This window comes from Sarcophilus harrisii, chromosome 6 (assembly GCF_902635505.1).
Source record: "Sarcophilus harrisii chromosome 6, mSarHar1.11, whole genome shotgun sequence".
NCBI classification, from domain to species: Eukaryota; Metazoa; Chordata; class Mammalia; order Dasyuromorphia; family Dasyuridae; genus Sarcophilus; species Sarcophilus harrisii.
In genome coordinates, this window is record NC_045431.1 from 24565567 (window position 1) to 24592271 (window position 26705).

At 32.9% G+C, this 26705-nt stretch overlaps 1 long non-coding RNA gene across 2 annotated transcripts in view; it reads right to left on the reverse strand.

The window, feature by feature from the left end:
• The window catches only part of LOC116419765, a 220626-nt gene that overhangs the window by 164381 nt on the left and 29540 nt on the right, over positions 1-26705 (reverse strand). The window contains exons 2-3 of one of the 2 annotated variants that reach the window (XR_004230063.1): positions 24490-24604; positions 11532-11655 (exon numbers count right to left, since the gene is read on the reverse strand). This is a non-coding gene — a long non-coding RNA (uncharacterized LOC116419765). Of the gene's footprint in view, positions 1-11531; positions 11656-24489; positions 24605-26705 lie in introns of those variants that run through there. The other variant, XR_004230064.1, reaches the window with a different exon arrangement.

The following is a 26705-nucleotide window of genomic DNA, read 5'->3' on the forward strand; positions in this document are numbered from 1 at the left end:
GTTTGGCAATTGTTAATGCTGTAAAGTTACCCATGTATATATCCTGTAAATAAACGGCTATTAAATTAAAAAAATATATATCAAAAAAAAGAATAATAAATGTCTGAAATACAACTTCAGTTTGTATTTTCTTTACACCTAATCCAATGCATTCTGAGCTTTACATATGGCAGGTTGATCACCAGATTTACTGCTCTAGCTAGCCAAATTTTTTTGCCTTATTTCTTATCCAGCCTTAATTGCTGATTGGCTCTGTCAAACTAATACCAGTTAAAGACTTTAGCTTAAAAGGCCAAAGTCTCCCACTGAATCCCAGGGTACTTTCCTATAACTTGCTTCTGGACCCATAAGGACAGAGGGATGTTGGTGGCTCTGCTCCATCCTTCTTCTCTTAAATCCAATTCACTTGGGAGTCATGGCTTCACCTTTCTGATGTCATGGACAAACACCAAACACAACAGCAATCAAATGGCTACCTGACCCACAACAGGGTGTAACTACATCAGCTTGATAGTGTAGTTACATTCATAAGATCATAATAAGTATCAAAGTGGATAAAATATCTTACGTTTCTAATAAAATGTCAGAAAGCAAGAATATTGTTATTTCAATTGTTAAACAATAAGAATATTGTTATTCAATATTTCAGTAATTCAATATGTTAGTACAATACTCCTTTTTTGGCATTCTTCATATATGAGAACATTCACATTTGCTGATGATTATCCAGTTTATAATAAAATATATTTCATTTAAACAAATTAATGATAATAAAAAGAAATAGGACATTATCCTGAAGTCTAGAGCTTAAAGGTTTGTCAAGAACCAATTTCGCTCAAAATGCAGCGTTACTGATGTTGACAAAGAATCAAAAGACATGGTTATCATTTTAACAGCAATTTGCTTGAGTTTATTCACCTATAAAATAATAATTCATACCTACTAACCTCAAAACATCATTATAAAGATCAAATAAGATAAACTCAAATGATCTTTGTAATTGCCACTGAGCTATGGGAAGAGAATTTATGCATGAATCCATGTATACTCATTATTCTGATAACAACACTATGGTTTCTCTTTTTTTCTAGAGGCTTCCTTCTTTCTCAAGGCATTTTATTTGCTTCACCAAAACCCCAATGCTTATTTTCTAATCTGCTCAAGATTGAAATTCAGACAATGACCAATTTAAGATCCCTGGTTGTGTTCTGATTTATTAAGGAGAAATGGGGGGAAGCTAAATGATATGTCTCTTCCCCTGCAGGAATAAAGACTTGAGAAAGATAGACTAGATTTAACTAATTCTTTTCTCTAGTTAAGATTGTACCTTTTCTCTTATTGAATTGTGGAAGAAAGTCAGAAAAGTCAATATTTTAGGTCGCAGAGGGAAGGAAATATTTTTATTTACTTATTTGCCCACAAATTTATTTGTTTATTCACGTGTATTTCTGTGTGTGTACACGTGTATGTGTATTTTATTCAGCTCATCTTTGCCTCAGTAAATGAATAAGAATAAAAGAGATTGCTGTTTTCCTAGGGCAGAGAATGTGTCATATCAAAGAAAAGAATGAATAAGAAATTGAGAAGAGTTAGAAGCCCCTTGGTCAAGTAATGAAAACACGGGCATAAAAACCTAGACAATGATCAATGTGTTATAATTTGAAAGAGATTTTAGAGAGACCAAGATCATTTTAGATAGTAAATTGAAAACAATCAAGGTCAAAGAATTTGCCTCCATATCACAGAAGTAGTAAATAATTGAGCCAAGATGGGAAATAGGTCTTGAAACTCAAAACCTACTATTCTTCCCATTTTATCAATCAATGGAAGACTATAGAAATCAGTGGGGCAACAATAGTCTAGAGGTGAAATCCATATGTGATGAGTTTCCCCAGTCAAGGTGACAGAGATCACACTTTAGGGATAAGAAGGTCCTTATTGGTCCTTTCTTTCCCTAACCCCATTCTTAAAATGAGGAAAATTAGATATAGAAAGATTTTGCTCGGGATTCCAAAACTAACATCTAGGTGGAATTTGAATCCAGGCCCTCCTGATTCCAAATAAACTGAAGGCAAGATGGAAGGGAAAACTTGAAAGAGAGAAAGAAGAAAGGGTAATAGCAGTCCTGTATAAGCTATGGCTAGGCAGATAAATTAGACACACTGACCTACATCCATGGATGGGAAATGATCCCTGACAGTATTGAATTCTGATCTACCCAAGAGAATAAAATAATGTCATATCTAGAAGGGATCAACCACCCTCACTAGATGGCTGAGAAAACTTGAGTTCTGGAACTGTCTGCCAATTTGCAGCTAATCATAAAGCCATGGCTATACTGCAAGTTTAATTGACTTCTTTATTATGTTCACTTTGATTGGTTGCTTTCAGGAAAATTATAAACACGAAAGCTTTAAGGGCATCTTTGTTGTTTTTACTCTGAGACTACCTTGTGCTCTTGTTATTTTCTTGATCAAAATGATGTTTCTGCTTTAATCTTTTAATTGTAGGTAGCAAATTAGACTTAAAATATTAAGTAGAAACTGAAACTTTCCAGCAAGCTTGAGTTTATACAAAACAATAAAATTTTACATATACTTTGATCAACACCAAAGCTATAAATGACATTGTTTATACTTTGAATAAACTTTACAAAAAGAGTTCAGGACAAGAAGCCCTGAAAAATTCCTCAAGTCAACTTTTTTTGTTGTTTATTTTGGTTTTTGCTGAGGCAATTGTGGTTAGGTGACTTGCCCAGGGTCACACAGCTAGGAAGTGTTAAGTGTTTGAGGCCAAATTTGAATTCAGGTCCTCCTGACTTCAAGGCTGGTGCTCTATCTATTGTACCACCTAGCAGCCCCGCTCTAGTCAACTTTTAAGACAACTGAAATTAAGCTATAGGGAGATACAAATCTTATGACATAAATTTGTATGAACAGAGGCAAGGGAGTAAAAAAGAAGGATGTTAGTGAAGCAGTCTAAAAGTAAACACTGTAATCTTCATATTTTAATGAATGATTCTTCCCAAATTGTTACTAAACTCTGTTGTTCCCATGTGGAATAGAGCATAATTATGGCCAGCATCCTCTACATTTCAGCTCTCTCAAGTAAAGCCCCGATTATGGCTCTGGTTACAAGCTTCAGAAATATAAAGAAGCTTGCCTAAGAACTGATATCTAATGACATCAAAAAGTTAGTCAAATTAAATCCCTATTTGACTAGAAAGGGGAATATCCAAGAGAACATGAGTGAATCTCTCATGAATTTCCTCCATAGTATTTTTTACATAATAGCTCCTTACAAATAGTTGCTGACTTAATGCTTGCATCAATTCAGCAAAAAAAAAAAAAAATAATCAATTCAACAATATATCTTAAGCATCTTACAATGTACAAGCCACAATGTTTGGTGCTGGAAATGCAAAGATAAAAACAAAATAAAATAAATTCCCTTATATATGTAAAGACTCAAAATACTATCAAGCAATTCCAAGAGTGAGACAATGAGGAAAGATTTCATCTAAGTATTAGTACCTGACATGTTCTGTGAAGGAACTTGGGGATTTTGTGACATGAAGGTGAGCAAAGAAGGGATTCCAGATGTAAGGGAAAGAATTAATAAAATAACATAAAATTAAAAATAAAGTGTTAAAAAACCCCACAAATTTAACTATGAACTCTATCTACAATTCTACTGCTTTCCAATAATAATCGTCATCAGGCAGCTGAGTAGACCAGTAGATAAAGCACAGGGCAAGGAGTCAGAAGAATCTGAATTCAAATTCAGCATCAGACAACTTGACACTAGCTGTGGGAGCCTGAGCAAGTCACTTAACCCTAGTTGCTTATCAAAAATTATAGAGTCAGTAATGACGTAAGGCTTTGTCTATAAGTGCCTTTTGAATTATATTGGAGCAAAAAATGAATGCATTTCATCACAAACTCCATTGTTACAAAATATATTCTGCCTTTTTTAAAGTACAAAATAAATCAAGTCCAAAGTTACGTTTTACAAACATGATGCTCACTTTGATTTTCTTAGCATTAATCAACTTTTTATAGTTCTCAAAAGATCGTGACAAAGAATCTGAGGGTGAATATTAGCTTTGTAAGGGAGATATTCTCTTTATAAAAGAAATAGCCAAGTTTAATGCTCACCATTCATTAGATAGAGACACTATATCCTGTGCCCTATAAGAGAGCTAATTCATTATTAATAGAGCTTTACACAAACATGTATTCTTGACATCGGTTTGCCCTCCTTAACTATACCTCTGGGCAACGTATGAATCATTCATGAACTGGCTCTACAGAAAGCAATCGAAGGGATTGAAAGTTTATAAAGCAAGCTCCTCCTGGAAGAAATCTACATTTTTTTTTTCCTTAAGTTATGTGAATCTCTTCTCAGAAGGAAGCAATTTCTCATTTGGTGTAATAATAAATGTTTGACAAGACTAACCCTCTTAATTAGAAAAGTTTTTATTTCACCCCCAAGATAAATGAATTCTCACATGAAAGGGGGAGGGAGTAAGTTAAGGAGGGAGAAAACAGAGATAATGTAAGTGAGACACTGTGATGGGTGGTAGATAATAGGGAGAAAGAAGATTGAAGCTTGCTGAGATGGCTCCTTCCTAATGTTCCAAAAATATTAGGAAATTAAACTTTGCAACAAACGTTAACGAAACAGGTTATCAGAAAAACAATATCAGCTTCCACAGATTTAATAAGAAATACCCAAAGTTACAAAAAGCAGATAAAAGAATCTGTTACCACCTGTCAATAATTCTTATCAGCTCTTGAAAGAATATTAAATTCCTTTATGAGACACAGTATATGTATCACTGCACAAAGCAAAATATATTACACCCAATTTGGATTTCTTTCTTGTGTTATGACAGACATCTCTTATTAGTCATAAAAGTTTCCTAAACATTGAGGAAATCGAATTATGACTGCTTTATCCATCTTTAATCACGTTTTTCAAACTTGAAAATGTTTTATGTCGAATTTGGAGTGAAAAATACCATACTCTCACAATAGTGATAATTGTAGCTCCTTGACACCTTCGGTGACTACGTTTATGCATAGATTATAAGAGTTCAATGTGGCAAGATATAGTGATGAGAGAAGCAGATAAGTATGAGAAGGCTAAAAAATATCAATGAGTCAAGTATTTACTGGATATCTATCATGTGCTTAGCACTATATTGGGTGCTTTGGGGAACAGGAAAGAAGTATGAGATAATTTCCATCTTGGAGTAGTTTACAATGAATTAATATGCATTTATTAAACACTTACTGCATGTTAAACACTTTGCCAAATGGTGGGGATAGAAAAATAAAAAATGAGATGTCCTACTCGGAAAGGGCTTATACTCTAATTGTGGGAATAAGGAGAACTGATAACATATATAAGAAGGTTCAGAGCAGATGGTCTCCTTGGGGAAATATTTACATATTTAGAACCAGTTATTCTTCTTCTGGCTTTGTTTGCCATCCTACCTGATCAAATTAGCTCTTTACTCGGTCGTTTCCACAGCAGTCTTACTAACATCCTAGAATATTTTTCTCCAATTGACCTTGTGTCATTTATGCTTTGTAAATTCCAAATTTCACCACTGGCATATATCACCTCAGCATATTTATTAGAATACGTGCTCCTTGAGGGCAGGAAATCTCTTTTTTCCTCTTGCATCCTTAGCTTTTGGCACAGTGCTTGGAACATACTGGGAACTTTAATTGATTGAACATGAAGAGTAATCCCAATTAACTCTTGTGATTTTCATGTTGAGGCTAACTAGGATAGTTAGAAAAGCATAGAAATAGTTCCTTTAATTCATTATGAATAAATAATGTATAACTTCAGTTTGACCTTTGTTGATACTTATGAATCATGTTATAATGAGTTTCTTTTAAACTGTGGGTCACAATCCCTGATGGTGTTGTAATTGTATGTAGGGGTTGCAAAAAAATTTTGGCAACAGTAAAACACATAAAATATTCCAGCAGGATTTAATTCTTTATGTACAAGTAAATAAGTACATCCGTCTCATTCATATGCAAATTTGTATTCATCTTTAATAAATCTTAAATTATATGTGTGGTCCAGAATTATTTTAAAATAAATGTATTTATGATTTATTATCACTAAATGGTTGATTTGCATGCATGTATATGTGTATGTATACCCACATACACACACACACCAGGGGTCACATAAAAATTCTTGGGTGAAAAGTGATTACAAGGGGAGGAAACCCTGATTTATATCACTTTGTTCTAAATCTTGACTTGCTTCTTAACATTCCCATTCCTACAAAGAGATCATAAAAATGGGAAAAGACCCACATGAACAAAAATATTTATAGTATCTATTTTTGTTGAATGTAATAAATACTATTGTGCTACAAGAAATGGTGAGCAGAGATATTTCAGAAAAAACTGGAAAGATTCACATGAATTGATGCTGTGTGAAGTGAGCAGAACAAGGAGAACATTGTAACAGCAAAATTATATGATGATCAGACAATATTTAGATTTAGATTTCCTCAGCAATTTAATAATCCAAAATAATTTTTTAAAAGATTCATGACATATAAAATTCTATCCACCTCCAGAGAAGGAAATTTGGATTCTGAATACAAATCATAGCACACTTTCTACTTTTAAGTATTTTCTTTCTTTCTTTTGTTTTCCCCTTTTGTTCTGATTCTCCTTTGACAACATGACTAATGTGAAAATATTTTCAATATGATATACATGTATAACCTATAAGAGATTGTTTGACATCTTGGGGAGAGAAAAAAAGAAATTTGAAACTCAAAATCTTGTAAAAGAGAATGCTGAAAATGATTGGAAAATATAAAATATTATTAAGTGTGGGGGGCATTTCCAATCTTACTTCAAATATCCCCAATCTCAGCACATGACCTTACTTCCCATTTCACTAAGAAAAGTCTAACTTAAAATAATTCTTAAATTCCTCTCACCACACCACAAAACTTCTATCTTGATGCATCCTGTTTCATCAGATGGACCTCTCCTCTTTTGTAATGCTAACCCACCGACCTTGATCCCATTCCCATCTCCCTCTTCTGTAACTTCATCTTATCAATCAACCCCTTACATTCTATACATTTAATGTTTCTTCTCCAATGAATGATTTCTTTGACTAAAATCTCCCCCATTTGGCCAAAAAAGAAAGAAAGAAAGAAAGAAATACTTACTTTGACCTTGACTTTAGAACTGCTATCTTTTATCTTTCCTTCCTAATCAATGTCAAATCCCTTAGAATCAATCTCAAAATATCTTCAATTTGTCATCATCAATTTATTTTCTATCCTCTTAGCTTCTTAGTCTCATATCAACTACTCTATTGAAGTTGCTTTGTCAAGTCACCAGTGATGACTTGATCAGTGAAAATCAATGGCTTATTTTTATCCTTAGATTGTGGATAACTATCTTTCTCTTGTTGCTATAATAATTATTGTCATTATTACTGTCCTTTATTTTGTTGCACAGGTCCATTAAAGTAAACAAACAATACCCAAGACTTTGTCTTTGACCTTCTTCTTCTTTTTCTCTCTCTCTAAAATGTTTTCATTCATTTCCAAGGTTTCAGCTCTTGCATATATGTGAATGAACCTCATATCTACAATGTCAACCCTGAGTTTCAGACATATTTTAATAATCTCTTCAAGAAGAATTTATGCAGATACCCCAGTAATAACACAGACCCAAAATCTTGGACTGGACAAAATTAATTTAAAAATGTGTCTAAAGGAAAATAATAAAGAGGGTATAATAATAATTCAAAATGAACACATATTAAATTAGACTTATTATCTTTGCTCTCCCTTCTGACCCACCTCCTGACTTCCTTATTTGGTTATTGACATTATGTTTCTTCTAAACACCCAGACCAAAAATGTCAAATACGTTTGATTTCTTACCTTTCCCTCAGCCATTTAGTCAATTTTGTCTCTAAAATAGCACCCAGGCATCCCTTTCCATGTGTTTCACCACAATAATAGCCTCAGCTGCCTTTACTTTCACATGAACTATTTCAATAACTTACTTTTTTTCTAGAGGTCATGTGAACGAGGCATTCTTAAAATCAGCCAGTGTGGACATATAAATATTATATTTTTCAATAGATATGGCCATATTAACTTTGAGATCATATTAACCTGAGGATCAGGTAAAGGAATTATATATTTTTAGCATGAGGATGGGAAGTCTTAGGGGAATTCCATACCTGTCTTGAAATACTTTAAAAAAGGCTTTCCCATGAAAGATAACTAGATTTACTCTATTTTTTGCCCCAGATGTGATCATTCAAAACTCTACAAGATGAGAATATCAATCTCGCTTTCTATCTGTTCTTTCTTATGTGATTTATGTACAATCAAAGGAATATTTTCATAATTCTTAACTTTTGGATATTATTTCCTTAATCCAGGAACAAAAGAATATCTTCCATTTTTTGTTTTTTATTAAGTGTTCTTCTTTATGGTTTCTCATAACTAGAAGCACTGATACATTTATATATTTCACTCTTTAACATGTTGACAATAGGATGCAGAAATGAAAGATGGAGTATATTTTTAATTTTTAAGTTTTAATAATCTTTTTAAGGAAACCATGAGAATTCACCAAGATATAATAAAAATGAATAATTTGGCTTTAATGTATTCATTGATGTTCAAACCAAAGATGATTCAAAATAATCTTGGAGAAAAGTTAATTTTTGACCTAGCCCTGCTGTTGGGAAACTTGTTCAGGCTAGCATAGAAATCCAATTCAACTATGTAGATGTGAATGGGTTTTAAATATCTAAAACATAATAAATATATTAATGTTATATTTTATTAAATAAATTACACTGGTCTTAAGTTTGATGTTATTTAAATTTTAGACATTTAATTATAATTCCTCTAGTTCTCTGAAGAGCTGAGTATTCTAAATAAAGAATCTATCATTTTGCTGTCAAATTGATTATGACTTTTTAATGTCAAGAACAATTGATTACTTTTGTTTCAAGCTTGACTTAGTATATATTTTATACATTTTTAAAACAAATCTGACAACTAGAAGAGGCCAAATGGCTTCTGCCAGCTTCTTTCTAATGAAGGAAACGTAAAAATGAGAGATTTGTTCTTTTTTCCTGTTTTCATGACTATACTCATACTAAGAAAGATAAGTGTTCTAATATAGCTAAACAAGTATAAATGTAGATTGTTCACATTAGTGGTTTGTTTTATACAAAGTAACCCTCCTTTTTTTTTAATTTGAGCAGCCAAAGCTGAAGAACTAGATTTATACTGTACCTACTTTTTTATTGAAACTCAGCAAAGTTTCAAGTCAAATCGCAGCATCTTACCATTTTTTGTGCAACTGAGGATATCATACCTTTACTTGTTCTCAATTTAATGATTTGTAAAGTAATAGCATTGATTTAGGCACAGTTAAGTTTATGATTTTATGATTAAAAATACTAAATAAATAAGATTGGTTGATACTTAACTAGAGGGATTAAATTGTATGTGAAAATCATTAAAATAATTAAGGTCTATAAAAATAATCTTTATCTCCAAAGTGAATTAGCTATAAATCCTTTCTTGAGTCAATGAAATATGTTTGTTTGTTTTTTAAAGGCACCTATGTAATGTTCAAGGTCATCACCTTAGCTTGACATTCATTTCTCTAGGTAAGGAAGTGGAAATCCCTCTCCCATACCCATTTTTCTTCAAGCAGGTAGTTAAAGCACAGTTGAAAGAAGAATTTCCCAAATCTCATGGAGCTACACAGAAAAGTTCTCTATGTATGAGATACTATTCACATTCTTATTTCAGAAAATCCAATAGCTCCTTATTTGTTCAAGTAGCAGCAATGTAAAGCTCTAGTACAACTGAGTAATTAAGTATTCAGTCTAACCAAGCTTTCCCACTGCACATGCTCTATGCAGCATTTTCCGTTGTCAATAGAAAAGTTAATTTAAAACCAATTTAGCAAAGCAAATATTCCTTCCCAAAGATTTCTCTTCTAGTCATAAGTTTTAAAGTTCAAACTTTTTTTTCTTTATTTAAGTGAAAATCTAAGCTGCTTTGTCTTCACAATGGGAAAATTGTCATAGCTGCTTAAGAAAAGGATGGTCTGATGAGATTTCCCAGGTTTTTCAAAGACTTTTTTTTTTTAAATCAGGTTGAAGTTAAAAAAAAAAAAGTAAATTGCAAGTACTTAAATATATATGGGGTGAGAAATTATAAAAAAAAGGAGTAACTGTGTTGGGCTTCTGTTGAATTTTAGGTGCCCTTACCTACTAAATATAATAATATTGAGCTTCTGATTTAAAAAAAATGAATAATGGATTGAGGTCTGGAAAGGACCTTAGAGGTTATATAATCCAATCCTCTCATTTGGAGGCCACAGTAGTTAGGTAATACAATTACCCCAAATATGTGGTAAGTGGTAGATGTACGAGGTTAATTAATAATGACAACAAATACCTATGAGTAAGAATTCAATATTGTGAGTCCACATCTGTCAATGATTTTTCTCCTCTAAGAACAGATATACTTAGAAACATCAAGTTTTAGACGCAGGAAACTCAGTTTGAATGATTTTTACTGGGTTTTTGAAAATGACAACTAAAGCCTTAAAATTTGATTTTGGAAGCTTCCCAAATAAATAAAGGGTAAATGAATTACCTACTAGATCTTAAACCAAAAAGTAATTTTAAAGGTTGTCTTGATCTAACACTCCCAATCATCTATTAAATATGTAGATTGTCTTTTAAAATTTTATTTTCCTATTGAATAATAAGGAAATAAGATATTTAAAAATATATTTTTAAAGTATAAAAGATATTTTAAATTAAAATTATATATGTATGTAATATATACATAATTAAATATACATAAAATACATAAGTATAAATATTAAAATATATTAAAACATATACCTAAGCTTAAATATACATAGAAATATATATTAATGTTATGTATTATTTTGAAAAATGATGTTTTATATAGAAATAATATTTTACATTAATTTAGTATTTAATTACATCTACATAGCTGGAAGAAATTTATTTTTCAAAAATATCTGAAAAGAAGTATAAGTTTATTTTGGTTTCTTTTTTTATCTTAGTTCTCTTTCAACTAAAGAAGGATGACCAATGAAGAGAAAACAGTAGGAATTTTGGAAGAAGGTAGGTGATTTTTTTCACAAACTCATAAGAAATGGACTGAAATTAAAGTCATTCATAAAAAGAGTTATAATATACTTCTATTTCTTGGTACACAATTTGAGTTCTAGTTTAGGTTTATGGCCATCATTTTTTACAGAATTGGCCAGTTAGTCTTGGAATTAAAAAAGTACAGCTCTGTGAGTGCTACTTCTGTTAGTGTGTTTTGTTTGTTATTGTTGTTGGAGGTGTTTCTTTGGGGGGAATTGTCTGTTATTTTGTCTTGTTTTATGGAAAGGAAGTAAAAGCAAGCGAAGAAAAGATTATTATAATGCTTCTAAACACTTACATTTCTGTGTTACAGCTATTTCACTGACTTCCACCTGTTGACAGAGGACACTACTTTATTGGCAAATGATATCCAAGTGAATGATTCTCTGGTCCATCAGCATCTACAACTAATAGCAACTGGGAAGCAGGAGGCAAAATAGAGAATGAGACAGAGAGAGAGAGACAGAGAAACAGAACAGAGACAGAGAGAGAGAAAGAGAGCTCATAAATCTTACATATCAGAATTATATTTATTATAGAATATATTTTACAGATGCCTTGAATGCTGGAGGCATGAATGCTGAACATCTTCACATCTATAGAAAGTAGTTCAGGGGTAGAGGCCTTAAACCTGGGATGTGCTGATTCTTTCTCATTTCACAAGAAGATAAGGACAGACAATGAAGGGAAAGCAAGGTATTTGATATATGTTACTTCTGCTCTTATATTTAAGCTTTGGGGTTGGTGATGGTTATAATTGGTGAAACAGAGAAAGTAGGGATAAAAGAACATTGAGAGGGGGAGTTAAGTCTGATTTAGGACTTATGATGTTCTCAGAGAAAACAAAGCCAAACTCATGACTTTGGCCTCTGAAGAACTTACTTCATGAAATTCAATCCTTGCACAGATGACCACTAACTCATAATACATTTCATGGCAAAACAAAACAAGTAAAAAGCAAAGATATCAGATCATAGCCTACATTTCTGATTTGCCATTCAGCTTCCCTTATTTCCTTAATGACTCTGGGGAAACCACTTAGCAACTGTCTCTATCAGTTACCTCACCTGTAAAATAGTGATGATAATAACATCCAACTCCCTGGATTTTTCTATGAATAAAGTGAGACTGTATTTGTAAAGTGTTTTTTTCAGTGTTTTTTTCAAACCTTAAAGTGTTATGTCAATATTACTGTTATATTATTACAATCACTATTAATATTATTATTATGTTCAAGAGATTCCCATCCTTGATCTGGACCAGCAAGTATTAGTAGAGGCCTAAAGTCGTTGCTAACACAAGTTTAAGAAAATGAACTGGAAAAAATTCTTGTTTAAGTTTGACAAATAATATAGATAGTTTCATAGGTATTGGGATATGGGAGGAGATCTAAAGCATGTTCTTGACTTAATGGATCTTTTAACTTTCCCTGAAAAATGTTGCTGAAAGAGATATCAAGATATCTCTCCCATGGAGCAATGAGCATGTAAGAATGGGGGTGGAACCCAAACAAAGAGATATAACACTGAACATGATGTTCTGAATTCTCCTACTACTTGTACATAGATATGTGAGTAAACATGACACCAATTGAAAAGCCTTGGCCAAATGTATAGATCACTTTCTTTTGGTTCCATCCCCCATTCTTATATGGTATCAAACTAATCACTTCAGGAAATATTTTGGCATAAAAACTCCAAAGAACATTTTATACACACACACACACACACACACACACACACATATCTATCTATCTATCTATATATATATATATATATATATATGCAAATGTATATGTTTATGTGTGGGTGTATGTGTATGTAGTAACAAATTTTAGAATTATTAGCTCAAGTCAAAAATACTGCAAGTGGCCAGAAAGAAAAACTCAAATATCAGGGAGCCCCAATTAGGATTAAACAGGAATTAGCCGCTACAACATTAAAAGTCTGAAGGTCATGGAACATGATATTATAGAAGGCAAAGGGATTAGGACTACAAACCACAGTGAAATTAAACATAATTCATCAAGGGGGAAAAGAATAATTCAATGAAATAGGAGAATTTCAAGGTTTCATAAGGAAACCAGAATTAAACCAAAAATTTGATCTCCAATACAAAGACCCACATGAACCATAAATGGGTAGAAAGGGAAAAGAAAACAAAAGGGATTCAATAAAGTTAAACTGTTTACATCCTTACATGGGAAAGTGATACCTGTAATTTTTAAAAATCACATAGCTAATAGTGCAGCTAGAAGATATATATATATATATATATATATATATATATATAGAGAGAGAGAGAGAGAGAGAGAGAGAGAGAGAGAGAGAGACAGACAGACAGACATAGAGAACAGTTATAAGATGACTTTGAGGGAAAGGGACCTGTATGTGCCAAAATGTTTGTGGCAGCCCTGTTTGTAGTGGCCAGAAGCTGGAAAATGAATGGATGCCCATCAATTGGAGAATGGTTGAGTAAATTGTGATATATGAATGATATGGAATATTATTGTTCTGTAAGAAATGACCAGCAGGATGAATACAGAGAGGATTGGCGAGACTTACATGAACTGATGCTGAGCGAAATGAGCAGAACCAGGAAATCATTATATACCTCAACAACGATACTGTATGAGGATGTATTCTGAAGGAAGTGGATTTCTTCAACAGAGACAAGATCTAACTTAGTTTCAATTGATCAAGGATGGACAGAAGCAGCTACACCCAAAGAAAGAACACTGGGAAATGAATGTAAACTGCTTGCATTTTTGTTCTTCTTCCCAGGTTATTTATACCTTCTAAATCCAATTCTCCCTGAGCAACAAGAAAACTGTTCGGTTCTGCACACATATATTGTATCCAAGATCTACTGTAATCTATTTAACATGTATAGGACTGCTTGCCATCTTGGGGAGAGGGTGGAGGGAGGGAGGGGAAAAATCGGAACAGAAGTGAGTGCAAGGGATAATGTTGTAAAAAATTACCCTGGCATGGGTTCTGTCAATAAAAAGTTATTTAATAAAAAATAAAAGAAAAGAAAAAAAAATAAGATGACTTTGAGAAAATGACATAAAAATAATAAAGGGATAGCAGAGTTAATCAAAAATTAGAATGCTATAATATACTGTTTACAAGAAACACCCTTGAAGGAGAAAGAAAGACATAAGTCAAGGTAAGAAGATAGACCAGAATCTAATAATAATAAAATAATAATAATAGAGGTAGAAATCTTGATTTCAAATTAAAAGCAAAAATAGGCCTAATTAAAGAGATGAGGAAGGAAATTGCATCTTGTTAAAAGTACTGTAAACAATGAAGCAATATCAATATTAAATATAGATGCACAAAGTTGTATAATATCCCATATTACAGGAATTATCAAATATAACATAGATAATTTTTATCATATTAAAATAAAAAGCTTTTGTACAGCAAAATCAATGCATTCAAGATTAGAAGGAAAATAGAAAGCTGGGAAACAATTTTTACAGCAAATGTCTCTGATAAAGGGATCCATTTATTAAATATAAAGAAAACTGAATTCCACAAATAATAAATGGTCAATGGAAGTTTTCAAATAAAAAAAAATCAAAGCTTTCTAAAGTCATATGAAAAATGTCTCTAAATCACTTTTTGTTTAGAGAAATGCAAATTAAAATAACTATGAGATACCATCTCACAGTTATGAGATTGGCTAATATGAGGAGGGGTAAAGGGAAATGAGAAATGTTAGAAAGAAGAATGAAAAAATTAGAGCAGTAATGTACTTCATCTCTGTTGATGGAATTTTTGAATTGATCCCACCATTCTGAAGAGCAATCTGGAATTATGCCCAAAGGACAATAAAATTCCATACCATTTGATCCAGCAATACCACTACTAGGTCTGTCCTCCAGAAAGATCATAAAAGAGAGAAAAGATCTACAAGTGCAAAAATATTTCTAGCAGCCCTTTTTGTGGGGACAAAATATTTGAAATTGAGGGGATGTGCAAGAAATGGGGAAAAACTACACCAGCTGTGCTATATGTCTTGGAACATAATAGGAAACCCTTATAAAATGAATTCTGGGAAGTTATCTGAGTAGAGGAAGAACATTCATTTTTATATCTCCCCCTTTGCCCAAGATGTTATACCAGATTTCTTTGCATTTGGCCTGTTACAATATTTCTTGAATTTTTTGAGCTGCACCAAAGGTGCAGGTTATTGCCCCATCATCATAATCACGATAACAGAGCATTGCTAAGAGAATGTGGTTCTGTCCCTAAAATATAATAGAAAGAATTAAACTCATTTTAGAGTTTCTGTTTATTCTGAGCCATGAAATAAACACAGCTGAAAAGTGCACAACTCAAATAACCTACTCACATCATATTTTTCAAATCCCATATTTATATGCTGGAATCACCTGTAAATATCCCTTTAGCAATTGACATAAAATTGTACTCTGCACAATAGAAGGATTCTCATTGGGAGGGGTAATTTTTGTTTGTTTATTTTCAGATCCAAATTTAAACATACAACATTTAATGTTTGTCCATGTCCAGTAAAAAGCAAGATTAGCATCCACAGTGGAGCAAGGTTACATTTAGAGTTAATCATCAGGACTGTTTCATTTTCTTCCAGATTGGGCTGTAGCCAATTCCCTTCTACCCAATGAGGGTTATCAATAATACAGGCAGAGATGGAAGAGAATGGTGCCCTAAATTGGGAGAAACTGTCATCCAGTATGATTTTTCATATGCATGAGACCTAAAAAGACTGTGAATGATCTCTCTGACGGGCATGATGCATCAAATCGGTGCCGAATAACACGGAAGGCATGATGAGAACCTTGTGTTACAGCCAACTAATGGAATCAAATTAGGTATAAATAGTAACAAATGAAATGGACTCATGCCTCAGATGGCAGGAAAAAAGGAAAAGACAAATTAATTACAAGATGAGGGAGGAAGTAGTTTCAGAATTAGCAAAATGAGGTTGGTTAAAAGAAAAAACATTTCTATCTGAGCTAAATCTTCTTTATTCTACTTTGAACATTTCCGAATTAATAAAGTATTGCTCCAACTCTTTACATAAATAATAAACTTTGGAGTAGAGCTTCTTAACTTATTTCTTTTTGTTACTAACATTTTTGGCAGCATGAGGTAGATTATCGATTCCTTGGAACAATATTTTTAAAGAGGGAAAAATACATAGGGAAATAAAAGAAATCAATTACAAATTGTAATAATTACAAGTTAATACAGATATCTAACATTTGCATGTTTTTATTTCAAAACATTTATTGTAACTATTATCATGAACACAATAAAAATGGATAATGTGCACAAAAAACAACAACCCCAAGCGGCTCCCTATCATTTCCAGGATAAACCATAAAATACTATATTGATATTCACAACATCATAGGTTGTCCCCTTTCTACCTTTCCAATCTCCTTCCCTGATCTCCCTTAATTCAAACACCTTCATTTTAATTCAAACATCTTTAACTTTATCTAGTATATATCTTACTTGTCCATAATAGTGTTCTCCTTCCCTTCTATTAAGAGCTCCTTGAGAACATGTACTTTTTTCCCCTTCTTTGTGTCCTTAGCACTTCACACAGTGTCTGGCAATAAAAGATGCTTAACAAATGCTTTATTTACTGACAAACTTTGAAAATCATCTTTGTTTTTTTAAGCTATGTTCTTGATTTTTTTGGAAAGGAAATAGAAGGGAGCAACCACTTATTAAGAACTAATTATGTGCCGGATAATGAACAAAACACTTTATAAATGATTCATTTGATTCTCATGAAAATACTGAGAAGTAGATATAATTATTTCCATTTTACAGTTGAGGAGACAGGCAGAGATTTAGTGACTTTTTTAAGGTCATACAGCCAGTAGGTTTCTGAGAACATTCTAAACTTGATTTTCCTGCCTCTGGGTCCTATTATTCTATCCACTGTCACTGGCTACCTGAATATAATGACCTTTGTCTGGAATAATAACAACATATTCAATTTGTAAATGCTTCCTGAAAACCTATGATTTGGGAAAAACGCTACTACATCTCCTAAGAAAGTTTTCATTTGAAATTGATCTTGTCCAATAATGTTATAATAACTAACCTATTAACAGTGGGTCACCAAAGGTTAAACTGGTACTTTCTGGAATTGGTAACATTTGAATGAATTATCCATGGCATTTTTAGACAACATTTTTAGATGATTTTTCTTTCTGAATCTTTCTGATATTCTTGTATTTAAGAGATAGAAAGGAGAACCAGATTCCTGATCTTTTGCTGGTTATTAGCACTAGTAAGTGTAAATATACTTCTATTAAAAGGATATTAAAGTGAAGAAGAGATATGGCAGTCATGATAGAATTAGAGCTAAATAATGAGAGTCAAAATGGAATACAAAGGGGATGGCACCCAGAACATTAGGTGGGAGTTTTTATGGATAGATATGGGGGGGAAATCAGAAATAATTGCAGAAGTAGAAGGATGAGAAGAATCTGGTTAGGTTACCAGCCTAAGAAAACAATTTGTTTATGATTCAAGTGGTACTAGAATCATAGGTTACTGAATTTAATTTAATTAAGTTAATGTACTATTATATATATATATATATATCTTCAGACTGAAAAGTCTGATCATCCCAAGGGCCCTGCCATTTGCTTAGAGTGGTAGGTCCATTTACTTTAATGAACATCTGTCCATATATAGTTCACAAAGAAAGATTTTTCAGACACACACAAGAAAATCACATTCTGGAACAATGTTTTATAAATAGCATCATATGGGAGTTAGGGAGTCCTTGATCAGTTGATTTCCTCTAGCCTACCTAATCAATCCCAGATCATAAGAGAGAGAGAACAGAACCAAAAGGTTGGAATTAGAAAGCAATCATTGAATTTTCAAAGATCAGCTATACCATTACCCTTTAAAATTTCAATCTTACTCTGTTGAAATTGCAATAGAATACAGCTCTGAAGTATATGACTCCAAGTAATTGAGAAGTGAAAGGGTGAAGAATAAAGAAGCTAGACCTTGAGAAAGGATAAGTTCTTTCTCTTTACAAGTGAGAAGGGATCTCTGTCTTTCCCTGCTTGCAATTAGCTCTGGCTTTTGTTGTAAAAGCAACAACCTCTCAGGAATGGTAAACTTCATTTTTTTCTTAAAAGTTATCAAAATCACCCTTAAGACTTAATGGGTTCAGTGGGCTGTGGTTCAGGTCATTGATGCAGTTTTCTGATCATTTGAACCCCAAGGACTGGCCCAAGAGGATTCAGGAGCACTTCATTATGGTATGACCAGCACAGCTCTCTGGCAAAAATCTATGAGTCAGGGCAACTGATCTCAACTGAACCATTGATATACCCATGAGGAGCAGCTTTTTAAACCCGTGACTGACTACATTTATTTTTACTAAGTGCTAGGTAGTCTATGAATTTGTCATTTCTTTTCAGCGCCAAAGCTAAAACACCATACTGCCCTGAACCAAGACAAATTTGTCTTATAGCAGAATGATTTGTCCATCCTGCTGGGGAGGTGTAGTTAGCTGATACAAATAATTAGTTTGTGATTCTGAAACATACACAAAAGCAGCAGATGTTTTTACCCAGAGACCTTTTAGAGTGAATTAGTAACATATATTGGTAGGCCCAATGTGGCTCCCCCACAGTGATTGTCAAATAAATGACATAGACAAGAAGGACTTTTGGATGTTAAAGGATAAAAAGATCACTGGGAAACAGAATGGAAATGCTAGAAGATGTGATTCTTTAGCTTAAATGAAAAAAACAAACAAACAATATGTTGGGGACAGGTAGGAAAGAGGGCAGTGTATAAGAAAAAACGTGGAGATAAAAAATTCTCTGCCAGGTTCAGGAGAGGAAGAGCATACCAGTAAGGGGTATTAGTAAGTGCAGTTTTATTGTTTGTTTTCAGAAAAATAATAAATGGTGCAATAGAGATAGTCCCAAGCCTGGAAGAAAAAGATGGCCTCAAACATTTTCTGTGTGACTCTAGGCAAGTCACTTAACCCTGCTTACCACCTTTTTTTTATTTAAAAAAGATTTGGAGAAGGAAATGGCAAGCCACTTGAGTATCTTAGCCAAGAAAACCCCAAACAGGTCACAAAGACTTGAAAACCACTAAAATGAATGAACAAAACATGTCAGTGACTCACTCCCAACTCCATCCCATTTTAGGAGCTGGCCCCCAAACCTAGGACATTATTTTTCCCCCTTTCACTTTCTGACTTCCCTGGCTTCCTTTAAGAGTGTGCAGACCTCATCATCTGCAAAAGACCCTTTCATATCCTGTCTCTGTGCCTTCCACCCCACTGCAGATAATTTTCCTCCTGGTATATGCATTCTGTATGTACATGATTGTTTGTATTTTTCTACCATCAGTATGTGAGCTCCTTTAGACCAGGGGTTCTATTCTAATCTTTTTCCCCCTCATCTCTTGCATTTAGTACAGCATTATGTGTTTAATCTAAGTATTTATTAGCTTGTTAAGTGGAAAAGCTTAAGAGGAATCTGAATAATGCTAAAAGCTCATGATAACAAACATCCCAAAATTGGAGGCAAAAATGTGCTAATTTATCCAAATATTTCCAAGTCCATTTAGTTATCTTACTGATTAGCATGTGGAAATATTTAGTTAGTTTTACTCTAACGCAGTTGGCATCGATTTTGGTAACGAAAATACCTAATTGTTTTTTCTAAAGACCAGTTTTCATTGCACTAAACTTTTTTCATTAGTTAACAATAGAATACTTGATGGGTTAGCTCCAGAAGAGCAATGGGAAATTGTGAAAAACAGATTTAATGAGACAAGAAACATGAATTTTCAGGGAAATTGATAAATACAAACAAAAATAGCATGGACTTCTATAAGTGGATGACAAAGAATGATCAGGCACTTCAAATACATGAACATAATTATGACTTTTTTTTTTAAATTTACAAGAGTTTACCACAATTTCTAGTAGCTCTGCAAATGTACTTTAAATATAAATAACAAGAAATAATTTACAATTTCATTGTGAAATAAATATTTTTATACTACTCTTTCTATTATGTAAAAATGCACCATGTTTTTTTTTTAATTTAATAGCCTTTATTTACAGGATATATGCATGGGTAACTTTACAGCATTAACAATTGCCAAACCTCTTGTTCCAATTTTTCACCTCTTACCCCCCTACCCCTTCCCCTAGATGGCAGGATGACCAGTAGATGTTAAATATATTAAAATATAAATTAGATACACAATAAGTATACATGACCAAAACGTTAAAAAATGCACCATGTTAATTGAGGCAGCTTGGTGTTCTTAAAATCTAGTTGTTCTATTAGTAATACTAATGATATGAGAAATACAAGTATTCTTGAAAAGAAGATAGAAATGAATTACTTCCTGATATTTACCCTTGACTCAGCAAGGTATCCCATAAAGCCATCAGAGTTGAATGGAAGGCTAACAAAAACATACCAAGACATGAATGGATCAAGGCTAAAGAGCCAGTAGAAGAGCTTAGTTTCTATACTGATAGGAAGGCGAAAGAATGGCCACTTTTGCTTTCTGCATCGACTAAAACAGAGAGAAAGATGAGTAGATTGCTCTGGCTAGAAATAAGGAGGAGATAGAGAGCCTTTACAATAAATAAAGTCAAGTCAATCAGCATTAATTGAGTATCTACAACATCCTAGTAATTAGGTTAAATTCTGAAGAGACAAAGAAAGGCAAAACTTTTCCCTGCTTTCCAAAAGCTCACAAGCTAATAGATTATGCACACAGCCTCTTGCCATTACCCATAGCCACTGATGAATCAGTCCACAAGCTAAAAGGATGTTATCAGGCACTGCCCCAAGTTTCAGGGATATAAATAAAAGTAATAAAATAATTGTTCTTTGTGAGAAGTTGATGTTCTAACTGAAAAAAAAAAAGATTCATAAGTGTGAAGGTAAAAAATAAAGATAATAAATATGAAGTAAAATAGAAGGTAGTTAGGGAAGAAAAACACTAGCAGTTGAAAGAGTGGGAGCATTAAAGAAAAAAGAACTGCTAAAAGAAGGGAGGGAACAGAGGGATTCAAGAAGACAGAATGAGGATGGAGTACAACCAGCTATGGTAGATGGTCCAGTGCTAAATTATAGACCCAGAAGGTAACTGGTTGTAGAATAAGAATCACAATAATGAAAAAAATTGGGTAAACAGGCAAATTCCTAAGGAAATATGAATTCTTACTTTGTCTTTTATGTGCAGTTAAAATTCAGTCAAACTATTTATTATTACTCTGTACTCAGAACTGAATTCAAAGACATAATTTCTTTGTATAAACTTTGTAAATCTCTGAAAATTTATTTCATTGGGAAAAATATCATTGTATGAAGTGGAGAAAAGGTTCTGGTTCCCTTTTCAAATATAAACATTTGTTCTTAAGTCTTGTTGTTTGAGGACCACACATGCATCAGTTATTGTCTTTGAAAGACAAAGATGTTTGGTCCTTCATGACACTTTAGAAAATTATCTCATAAAACTCTTCACTCATTGGCTGTCTAGGGAGGTTAATAAGTCAGAGTGAGATAAATTATAACAGGATTTCAGGCAGACATTATTCATCACATCTGATTTAATTTCCCTTTCACTCCGTAACATCTTATAAATGTGATTTCTTTTCTTAACTCAGCAAAGATTTACTTCTTAAGCAAGATGTATGCCTTATAATGATGTGACCAGCCCAATATCCTACGACGGAAATGAGCAAGACCCACATCTCGACATTCTGAAATGAAAATTTTAGGTTTTAACAGGTTGCTTGTCATCTTCAGGGCTTATACATTTTCCAGAATTCTACATTAGTAGTCCAGAAGCTTAGCATACAACCTCCCACTGATAAGCAGAAAGCAAATACCAGAGCTAATTTAAATATGAATTGCAAACCCCATTTTACAATAGGAAAATTGAGTGATTAATAATCACCCAATGTAAGGCTAAAGCACCAATATGAATACATAAGTAAGGTTATGATTGTTTTTAAAGAAACCTACAAGTGATTTAATTGGCATCAGCAAAAATGAGCTGTAAGAAACTTTCATTTTCTCTATCTCCTCATATGAGTGGGAAGAAGTTGATAGATTCTCACAATGACATGACCCTCTTCATTTTTATCCTCATAAAGAAAGAGTCTTTGCATGATTGCATCCTGAACTGTTTAAACTAATGACCAGAGGCAATGACACTAGGAAAGTGAATAAAGTTGATCAAGTAAGTTCTCATTTAAAGATAAATTGCATCACAGAAACTTACTTTTATTAGTAGTTGGGCAGAGAAGTTGACTTGTTGATTGTATTTTTGTAAACACGCAGAGGAAAAGAGAACAAAAAGAAACTGATAAACAACTACATTCAGCAAAAGATTAATGACTGCAATGATCTGGTTTCTCACTTATGAGCTTCTCAGGGACTTTTCATCTTAATGAAGAATGTAGTTTTTGCATTTGTTTTCCAGTTATATTTTTATAGAACTTATTCTTCTCTCAAACAAGGCTGTTAAAAGTGACCAGAGACACAAATGAATAATGTGAACAGACGATTACAGAAAGAACAATTTTTCACTTGACTAGACATATATAAATCTTGGCTGGCTTAATATAATCATTTTTCCTACTTCCAGCTTTGGAATCTAAACCTTTGTTTGGATTCCCAGAGTAAAAATATCACAGGGATCACTGGCCAAAGTGAAAACTGCTAAAGTGATTAAAACATGTTACTATGCTTTAGATTAGAATCAAATAAAATTTTGTAATAGATTCCTTTCAAGAAGAAACATAGGTAAACCACTCGAAACAGATAAGTTTATTTCCTATTTAGAAAGAGTAGTTTTAGGACTACAACAACGGAGAAGCAAATGGCACTTGAGCTAGAACCCCTAAATCCAAAGGGCTAAGCTACCTACCTACAATGACTTCCACCTGTACATCTTGTCTCTCTACACAGAGAGCAGAAACATTTTCAAGAATATCCTTTTTTGTTTGTTTTTTTTTGGTGTATGTATTGAACCAAAGAGTTTTATAGAGATTTACATTTACTCAGAAAATAAATATAATGAGCAAACAGAATGTTATTAGACTAAAAAGGTAAAATTATTTTCACCTTTACACACACACACACACACACACACACACATACAGTATATAGGTACACATGTTTATATGTGTATATATATAATACAAAGGTACACATGTTTATATGTGTATGTATATACACATATACATACACACACAAATATATATATATATATTATATATATAGCATATTTGTTTTCCATAGCTTGCTTTTTTTTCAGAGTAAAGAATTGACCACAATTACCAGTAAGGGCTGATATATATGCATTGTACAATGAATAACTTGAATAATTAACTAAATACACCTGCATTAAGCACTTATTGTATAAAAGGCATTGTGCTAGAATCTGAGAACACAAGATAATAGTGAATTGCACATACATCCAGAAAACTCTGATAAACAAGGTGAATACAACAAATGCAGTAGGGTAAGAGGAGAAGGGTTCAGGAAGGGGATGTTGAGGAATTCACATACTGTAGTACTAAATCAAAATTTATTCGTGATTTATCTATTGGGGCTTTGTTGACTCATTCTCTCATATAGTCATTCTGCCCCTAGAGTATGTTTCTTGAAAGCAGCAAATTATGTTGTATAGTTTTGTACACTTTTTCCCTTATACTACTAAATAGTACATAAAGCTCAAAGTGGGCCACGTATTGACTGAGAAAACTTCCTATTAACATCGTCTATGTCCTATTTTATTTTTAATTTCATTAAATATTTCCCAATTGAATTTTCATCTGGTTCCATTAACTCTCTGGAGTATTGCTAGCATCATGTTTGACAGCACTCTCCTACAGAGTGGAAAACAACTATGTTGCTATTAATTTGTTGATTAAGTGAAAAATCTATTTTGTACTAGCTATCCTTTAATAGCCAAGTATGTTCTTTCCACAGTAGAAGGTAAGTGAAATATGCTCCTATGCTTTCTTCATTCCAAAGCAAACAAGAGAAAGAACAAAAGAATGAGAGAATCACATTTAAAAATTCTCTAGATTTTTTTCTTAGACCATCCTAATCCTTCAAACTGCAAAGTTCAAGCTCCCTAAATGTAAAGTTACTTACGTACTTACAAGAATACATCCTGAAAATAAAAATGTGAAAATGAAATACAAAAGACTTACTTTGATTCTTCTATGGATCTGTGAACATACGAGTCCTTCCTCTACTAGCGCAGACTGCAATCCCTTCATGTTTTCTCATATGATATTATTCTTTGGCTGGTTGTCTGCTAGCACTCTGAAAGGAATAAATAGTTCTGGTTAATTATCTCTGCTTTAGTCCATTCTCTGTTTTCCCACCACAGCCAAAATTGTAAACTTCCTTTTAGTAATTTTTCCTTTTACATTATTAAATAAAAGTATACTATCTGTTGCTTCTATTTATTTTGTTACATATTATTTCAGACAAATCTTGCATCATTTCAATGAATTCATCATATCTGTCATTTCTTATTACAAAATGATATTCCATTATATTGACATATTAGAACTTTTTCAGTCATTCCTTAATTGATGAGCACCAACGCTGTTGCTAGTTCTTTTCCAACACAAAGAATATTACTATGAATTTGGTCTGAACCTGACATTTATTCAGTGTGGCAGATTCCCAACAAGGAAACACCATGCATCATTGTGATTGGCAACTGTTGTGTCATTTATATCTTTAAAAGTTCCCTGCGATAGATTTACATATTACACCTCATACCAAAATAAGGTCAAAATGGGCACATTATTTCAGCATAAAGTATGATACCAGAAGTAAATTAGGAGAGCAAAGGATAATTTACACATCAGATTTTTGGAGAAGGAGGAATTTATGACCAAAGAAGAACTAGCAAACGTTATGAAATACAAAATGGACAACTTCAATTACATTAAATTAAAAAGATTTTGCACACATACAAAAAAAAAGCACACACAACATAAATAATATTAAAAGGGAAGTATGAAGCTGGAAAAAAATTTCTTAACAGGTAATGTTTTCGATAAAAATCTCATTTCTAAAATATATAAAGCACTGTTTCAAATTAGCAAGAATATAAGTCATTCCTCAAGTGATAAATGGTTAAAGGATATGAACAAATAATTTTAAGATGATGAAATTAAAACTATATTTGAAAAATATGAATGCCCTAAAACCCTGTTGATTAGAAAAATGAGCATTAAAAAAAAACTCTGAGATGCCATCTCAAACCTCTCAGATTGGCTAACATGACAGGAAAAGATACTGAAAAACGTTGGAGAGAAAACTGGGACACTAATGAATTGTTGGTGGAATTGTGAAATGATGCAACTATTCTGGAGAGCAACTGAAACTATGCCCAAAGGGCTATGAAACTGTGCACACTCTTTATCGCAGCAGTATCACTACTGGGTCTGTATCCCAAGGAAATCATAAAAGATGGAAAAGGATCCATATGTGCAAAAATATTTGTAGCAGCTCTTTTTGTAGCAGCAAAGAATTGGAAAATGAATAGATGCCCATCAACTGGGGAATGACTAAATAAGTTGTAGTATATGAGTATAATAATAGCAAGAATATGTAGTGATCAATTATGAAAAAACTGGTCCTTCACAGAGGTTCATTGATCCAAATCAAACCCAATAAACTTTGAATTGAAAATGCCATCTGCATCCAGAAAAAGAACTAAGGAGACTAAAGGTAAATCAACACCTGCTAAATTCATTTCTTTTTTTCTTTTTTTTCTCTCCAATTTTTTTCTATTGTTCTGATTTTTCTCTCCCCACAGGTTTCATAAAGAAATGAATATTTAAAATGTTAGTTTACATGTATGACCAGAAAAAAACAAAACAATTAATAATAATATTTTTTAAGTTGCCTGGGAGGGGCAGCTAGGTGGCACAGAAGATAGAGCACCAGCCCTGAAGACAGGAGGACCTGAGTTCAAATTTGACCTCAGACACTTAATACTTCCTTGCTGTTTAACCCTGGACAAGTTGCCTAACCCCAATTGCCTCAGGGAAAAAAAAAGTTGCCTGGGAGCAACAAAAGTTGCCTGGGAAAGACAAAGCACTGAATTGCCCAATACACACAACTATTTATATCAATGGTAAATGGTAAATTTGAAGCAAGATTTTCCTGGAATCAAAGTTAGAGATCTATTCTGTGAAGGCATAGTTTTTTTTTTTTTTTTTAGCCCTCCACAGGGAATATGTCCAATCAGAAAAAAGTCTTTTACTTTTTTTTGTACTTGGAACAAGGGCCAGAATTAGTCTGTACATGATATTTCTAACATACCAAAGCTACTAAAACATAACAATTAAATGACAGTTGTAGATGATAACAGAAAAAAATAGTGCTGATTATTTGTAAAAAC